We start from the raw sequence: 6,964 nt of genomic DNA, 5'->3' as shown, positions 1-6,964 counted from the left end.
AAGCGGGCGTAGGATCTTTGGAAACTTAACATGGAAATAAATGTGTAATAACAAACTTTTTAATGCCTCATAATGTGCTGTAAATTTTCCGTCTCTGTACTTTTGGGGTTAAATTGCTCAAAGTAGACAATTCAAGATATTTTTGGGAAAAAAAATGTAATAGTTCATTCATGATAGTATATGACTATTTAGTTAAAAATCAATGTTGTGTTTTTGGCAATGATTTTCCCTTAGATGTGGATAAGCGGTAAATTTTGTTTGAAATAGGTGACGGTAGCTTCTGTGTTCGCTATTGAACGACCATCATTGTCCTGTGGGGGTAGCTTGACCATCAAAAATGAAGATTTCAATAAAGTGTTAACTAAACCCCTTCTTTTCGGATGAGGTGCTGCTGGTTTGCTATTACATTTTATTCCTTTATTTACTCGTTTCTTCGCTTCATGTCTTGATATTTTTGGATCCAGGAACTCAAGAAATGGGCGCTACACGCAGAGAAGATTGATGTTGTTGATGGTGTATCCAGATGCAGTGGCCAGGGATATGGAAACAAATGAGTGAAGTCATGAAGAAGAAGGCCAAAAAGTAAATTGCCAGAAATAGCAAGCGAATTGATTGTTATTGTTTCATTGCATAAAATCCAAATTACATTACAGCTTATATAGCGTAGACAAGAAGCATCTAGAACAACTCCTTAATCTATGCACAAAACTCTTAATCTCTTGCTTTAACAAACTTAATCACAGCTGAATCAAGAACGGCTCTTCTTCATTGCTCCTTGCACTGCCAAGTCCCTCAATGATCTCTTGTGGTGTAGTATCCTCTGTACTAGGTTTGGGTTGCACACAATTGACAACTTCTAAGTCTCGTGCTCCATTCTCTTTCACATGACAAATATCCAAGTCAGCTTCATGCAACTTTGCTTTGCATGCACCTTCATTTTGAGCTCCAGTTTTGATTTCACCATTACCTTCAACAGTATGCGTGCTATATTCGTGAATGATGTGAGTTTCTTAATCTATCTGTTGAGGTGAGAGGGGGCCCAAAAAATGTTCGTGCATTCAATATCTATTGACATATTTGTAATTTTTTTAGACGGAACTTGTATAAATATTGTTTAAAAGAAGCTCATCTGATGATAATCTACAGTTAATATGGAGTATGAGAAATGGAAGTATTGAAGTCCTTAACAATATCTTTTTTTGTTTTTTTAAATGTATATGGTCTTTGATTTTACTTTATTTGTGTATAATTCGTAAAAAGTCCCTCTCAAATACTCAAATCACCTTGTAATTATATTCAAAATAAAAAGTATACAAAACAAGAACACAGTTTTTGATTTCGTTGCTTGTTAGTTAGTTATTAAGGGACCTAGATAGTTGCACGCCGTGACACACCTATAGTCAACTCGGCCAATTGTGTAGGGCATTAGGTAGGGTGCGTTAAATGACAACACTCTTAAAATGACACCGTGACACTATGCTAATACTATATATGCTAGACTCGTAATAGTATAAACGCTAGATAAGAATTACAACAATCTATAGATTGCAGCCTAGCGTATTGGATATTGGGTCAGGCCATTTGCGCCTAGAGTATTGGATGTTGCAGTCCGCGTAAATTTATCCTTGCGAATTTTTTATGATTACCACATGGCAGAATGATTATTCGTCCACGTGTACAAATGATTGACTAGGAATGGTGATATGGTGTTATTTTAAGAGGGATTGTCATTTTAACACATCCCGCATTAGGTATATATATTTTTGTTTTGATTTATTTATGTTGTTTTCATCTTTATTGTTAGTATGCCTTGAATTTTATGGGATTGTGTTTCCAAATTTGGAATGGATGATGTTTCAATTGGGATAGGATTTTATGTGTGCCTATTTATAGGGGGTAGGGCACAAAATTTTGTGATCTAAGACCCAAAGAGCCACAATGAACAACTAAAAAAATGTTTCCCCGTTTTGTTAAAAAAAACGTATCGACCTTTGGTTTTCGAATGGGGTTTTGAATCGGCGGGGTTTTTGTCTAGTAAATCGAAGATGCTCTTTGAACGAAGGTGAAAATTTGGGAGAATTTCTTCTCTGGAATTGTAATGATGCGTTTGGGTGAATTCTTTATGGCAAACTGAGGCGGAATGAGAAGTATGTTACCCGGTTATAATTATGCTTTCGGGAGAATTCAAGTAAAGGGTGGAGATTTGTTAGATCCTTGAATGATGGGTTTGGTTTCCTAATTAATGGATGAGTTTCCAAATTAGGTGTTTTATGTGTCCTAATGGGGAGTAGGGCCCAATTTTTGTGACCCGAGATCCAATTTGTACCAAATTCAAAACACTCGAATAAAATTTGTTCTCCGTTTCCCCCTGGGGGGTGCCAACAACGGGGAACCACGTAATTCTATGTCTATTTACTTTTTTTTGTTTCTCATTAAAATTTGTCATAACATTTATTTTGTTTTTTTAAACCCATTTTAAACAAAAAATCTATCTTTTTCATCAAGTTAACTTTAATCTCACCCACATACCTTTTTTTATTTTCACCTCTAAATCATTCTTTTAAAGATTAAAGACCCCCAAAGCTCCCCCCCTATCCCCCCCCCAACGCTTTTATCCCCCCCTTTCCCCTGCAAGGGACGGACTATAGCCCACACCTGCCCCCCCCCTAAGCATTTTATTCTTTTGTATTTATATAATTAATAAATATATCAAGCAAAATAAATAAATAAAGACAACAAAATAGGGAAATCCTACATTTCTTAATTTAAAAAAAAAGTTAAAAATAAAAATTAAAAAAAAAAAAAAAATGCACACATATAAAAAAAAGGGGACTAGTCTAGAGAGTCCCAACTTCGGCCCAGGCCATCGTCATCCCCGGGGGCCCGATTGGCCGGGGATCGCCCATCGGGCGTTTGTGTGTCCAACAACGTCTTGTAGTCGGGGAGGCCACCAAACCTGTAGGCAGTGCCGGGCCGAAGACGGGTCGTGGCGACTCGGGGGCCGGGCCCCGGGGGGGCAAGAGGATGTCGCCCTTTCCCTTGCCATTGACGACTTGATGCCGGGGGGCCGGAGGAATCGGGGCCGGGAACCTCATCCTCAAACCGGATTATTGAGGTCCATTGGAATGCGCCCCCCGGTTTTATAATCGTGAAGGGCGCTTTGACACCCTCTTTTCGTCGAGTTGATTCGGGCGATACCCCTACGAACCGCTTCTCCTTCAAAAGGGCCCGGCGGGGAGTGCTTGAACTCGCCCAAGACATGTACGATGGGTTGCCCTTTTTGCGCACATCCGCGGGTTTTCAGGGGTCGCGAACACTTGCGACCCCCCGAACAAGGACCCCCTTTATTTGGCCCGGGGCCCGGGGGCGGTCCCCCCGGGGGCTTGAGGGGGGTTAGGCGGGGCCGCATTGTATTTTTGGCGATGCATTAATCGGAACCCTTTTATTGTTGGGGAACACCGGGTTCTCCCAAATATCAATCCAACATCTCGTCAAGACGATGGATTCTTCCGTGGTAGTTCGTCCTCCCGGGCGAACTCTTCATTCATCGTCGTAGCGGCAACTTCTTTGCCTTGGGGTGCCTCTTCTTGGTTGCGGAGCCCGAGGCGGCGGCGGACGCGGGTGCGAGATGGGGCAGTGTGAGGGTGGGAGAAGGCTCCATGTCGGACAGCTCGTACAAGTCCGTCTTGAAATCGGGATTGTCTGGGTGTTGTGCCGTATTCATCGGGTTCTGACCGAACATCGGACTATCGGACTTGGGTAATCTCAGGATTCATTTTGTTTGAAATGTAAAAAATGTAGTGTGAATTTGAGAGTGAAAGGAGTGAAAAATGAAGTGAAAAGTGAGATTTTGAAAATTGAATAAAATTAAATTTTTAACCAAAAACGCGTGTGCATTGTTTCGCATCGTCCGCGATCTTACGTTGCGGACGATGCGATGGATGATGAGCATCGTCAGCGCTTTGTCAGCGGACGATAGATCGAAGTCTGACAATGGAGAGGCCATTGTCCGCTCGACAGACAACAACTACTCATTCCTTCCGTCACATAAGCCTATGCATTTAAATTTAATTTTGGATCTTCATTAATTATAATATTTGATTTATTTAGGGTCTATTTTTAATCCAATATTCCAATGTAATATTGGCTTGATTTTAAAAAAGTAAAGTATGGTAAATTTTTATTTTATAATCGGGAAATTTAGTAAGTAATTATCAAATACTCAAGCATTCAACTAGCAGAGACCTAAATTAAATATGCACCGGGAAACTCCTCTTTCCGGCATAGAATCGAGCATGGACGGAGAAAGCGGAAGCATCGCCGGCACTCTCCGTGCGTGTCACGACCAAATTCACGCTGCCACGTCGGACTGCCCGCTGCCTCCGCCGGAGAAAAAAACCCCGCGACGCGAAAAAGTGCAGTTGCTGTGGACGAACCAGCCAAAACGGCAAAAGACGGGGTCAGAATGCAAACGGCAAATTGAGGAAGCTAGGGCTTCCGCCATCTAGTCATTCAGATTCTAACGTTAGGGAACTCGATTCTGCTAGGAATCTAAATCTGGCGGTGATGTGAGAAGGAGGATGCGAATGGGGGTTTTTGGCAATAGTTGGGAATCTAGGGCGAGGAAATAAATTAGGGGATAGAAGAGGGGTGAAGAAGAATGACGTAAGTGGCCAATTTTTTAGTGATATGGGGGGTTGCATATGGATATGTTGCGGGATTTGAATAAAAGGTGGTTGCGCCGATGCCCCAATCAGATACTGCGTAAGTTTGGAAGCACCGCAATTCTGTTACAAGGGCCACGGGGCTGGGGAAAAATGTTGGCTCGGCCTTGGAATGGGGCCCCGAGTGCCGTTCTATGAAACTTGCTGCGGTTAAAGGCTGGGTTTCTGGTATTGCTTTTTATGATAAGATTGCTGCATTGTAAATTTAAACTGTGCATTTTGTGGGTGTTGTTGTTGAAATATGAATGTCTATTGAATGCGGATTATTTTGGGGGATTGCAATTGCCTCAATATTCAGTAGACTTGATTGTGCAAATTGTGTGTTTTGCTTGATGGAATCATAATGGCCACTGAATGAAGATTATTTGGGGTTGCATCATAGGGCATAATGAATGGGGGTAGATTTTTTTGCGGAATGCTGATGTCTAAAAAATCGGGAATTTAGTGTTTTTTTCGGAATGCTGATGTCTATCAAATGCAGTTTATTTGGGGGGACTGCACGTATGACTTTGTTTGCAAACTGTGTAATATTTTTGTTGGAACATAAATGGCCATTAATCAGCTTAATTGGCAATTGCAATTGCATCATATGACCTGATTGTACAAATGTGTTTGTACTTTTTTGGGAACCCTTTGTCCCCTGAATGCAAATTATATCTGGGTACAACATGATCATGCAAATTGGGGATGTGTTGGCCGAATGCTGGTGTCTAAAATGGTTTATTTAGAGGGAATGCATTATATGAGTTTTTTGCAAAGTGTGTGTCATGTTTTAGTTCATGAGACTAAGAATTACATTACTGTAAGCATATCATATGTTCTAGTTGATGGGGTCTTATTTGGTTTAAAATTGGCATATATGGACGTTTGGGTTAATCCTGGTTTTTCTGTATGTGATTGGGCTACCTGTTCCTAAATCGCAATTTATGTTGAATTGTATGCAACCAAACAACTTAGTTGGTTTCTCTTTCTTATACATTGCTGTTCCCTATTGGTAATTGTGTTAGTGTTAGTCCTCTCAAAGAATCAATAAATGTTTAACTTGGACTGACTTTCTACTTGTTCATTTTGAAAGAGGCTTCCCCTGATTCACTTTATTTCTCTTGCTAAACCACTGTGTCACTGGGCTTTCTGACTTTACACCCTAATCTTATAATTTTCACTTTTCAAAGGTTGTGTTTCATCAAATTAATCCTCAAACATTAATACCGTGTTTACATTTTTTTTTCCCATTTGATTTTTTTTGAACCATGTTCAGGTATCCTAGAGTTGTTTCCCGAGCATACAAGAGCGCACCATCTATTGTGTTCATTGATAAAATTGATGCATTGACTTCAGAAACGGATAGCTTGTTGCAGTCCCCGGTAAAATATTTGATCGCTTGCATGGATCTTGAAAGATCAAATTGGACCTGGTAGCTATGTGCTGACGTTTGGGACAACCAATAAGCCTAATTTTTGACCTTGTTTAAGGCAGCGGTTTGATCGTGAATTTGTTTTGATGTTCCAAGAGAAAATGAACGGCATGAAAACTATCAGTTCTAACCAAACCGGTTAATTTTTTTTCCAAACAAAAGGTTTTTGAAGGGGGTTTTAAAAAAAAACCCGGGGAAATCCCATTTTCAAAAATGAAAAGGAAAAAAGGGGGAAAAAAGGAAAAAAAACTCAGATTAACCTTTTCAATTTTTATGTAATTCTATTCTTTCTCCCTTCAAATTGGTAAAAAAAAGAACAGTTAGTTTATAAGTTCCCTCTCCTTTTGTTTTTTTTTTTGTTTTCTAAAATGAGTTTTTTTTTTTTTCTTTAAAAAAAAAAACTATATGTGGGACCTCTAAACCCCCTTTTCTTTTGCTTTATTTGACAAAATAAGACATTTCTCTCGAGGCTTGTTGATAAGTTCTCTGTTACACCCCACCTTTATGCTATTCTTTGGTGTGCAGTCATGAAGTGTAACATACAAAAACACTCAGTTCTGTTTTATTTAAAGGGTGGGGGTGAGGGGGGGGGTGGGGCAGGAGTGTAGTTTCCTTGATATGTGTATTAACCTAGATGTCATAGAGAGAACTGTGGGTAAACAATAGGGATATGGAGGGGTCTCATCTTTGGTGCACTTTCAAAATACTTCCTGTGTCTTGTCATGTATAGCATAGGCACATTTTTCTTCTTCAAAATACAGTACCTTCCCTAACTTGATTCTGGTGTTAATTTTTTTGTTTCAACTTCTTACTTTTAATGTTTGGT

Source organism: Salvia hispanica, chromosome 1 (assembly GCF_023119035.1).
Source record: "Salvia hispanica cultivar TCC Black 2014 chromosome 1, UniMelb_Shisp_WGS_1.0, whole genome shotgun sequence".
Taxonomy (NCBI): Eukaryota; Viridiplantae; Streptophyta; class Magnoliopsida; order Lamiales; family Lamiaceae; genus Salvia; species Salvia hispanica.
Note: the sequence above shows the minus strand (reverse complement) of the source record.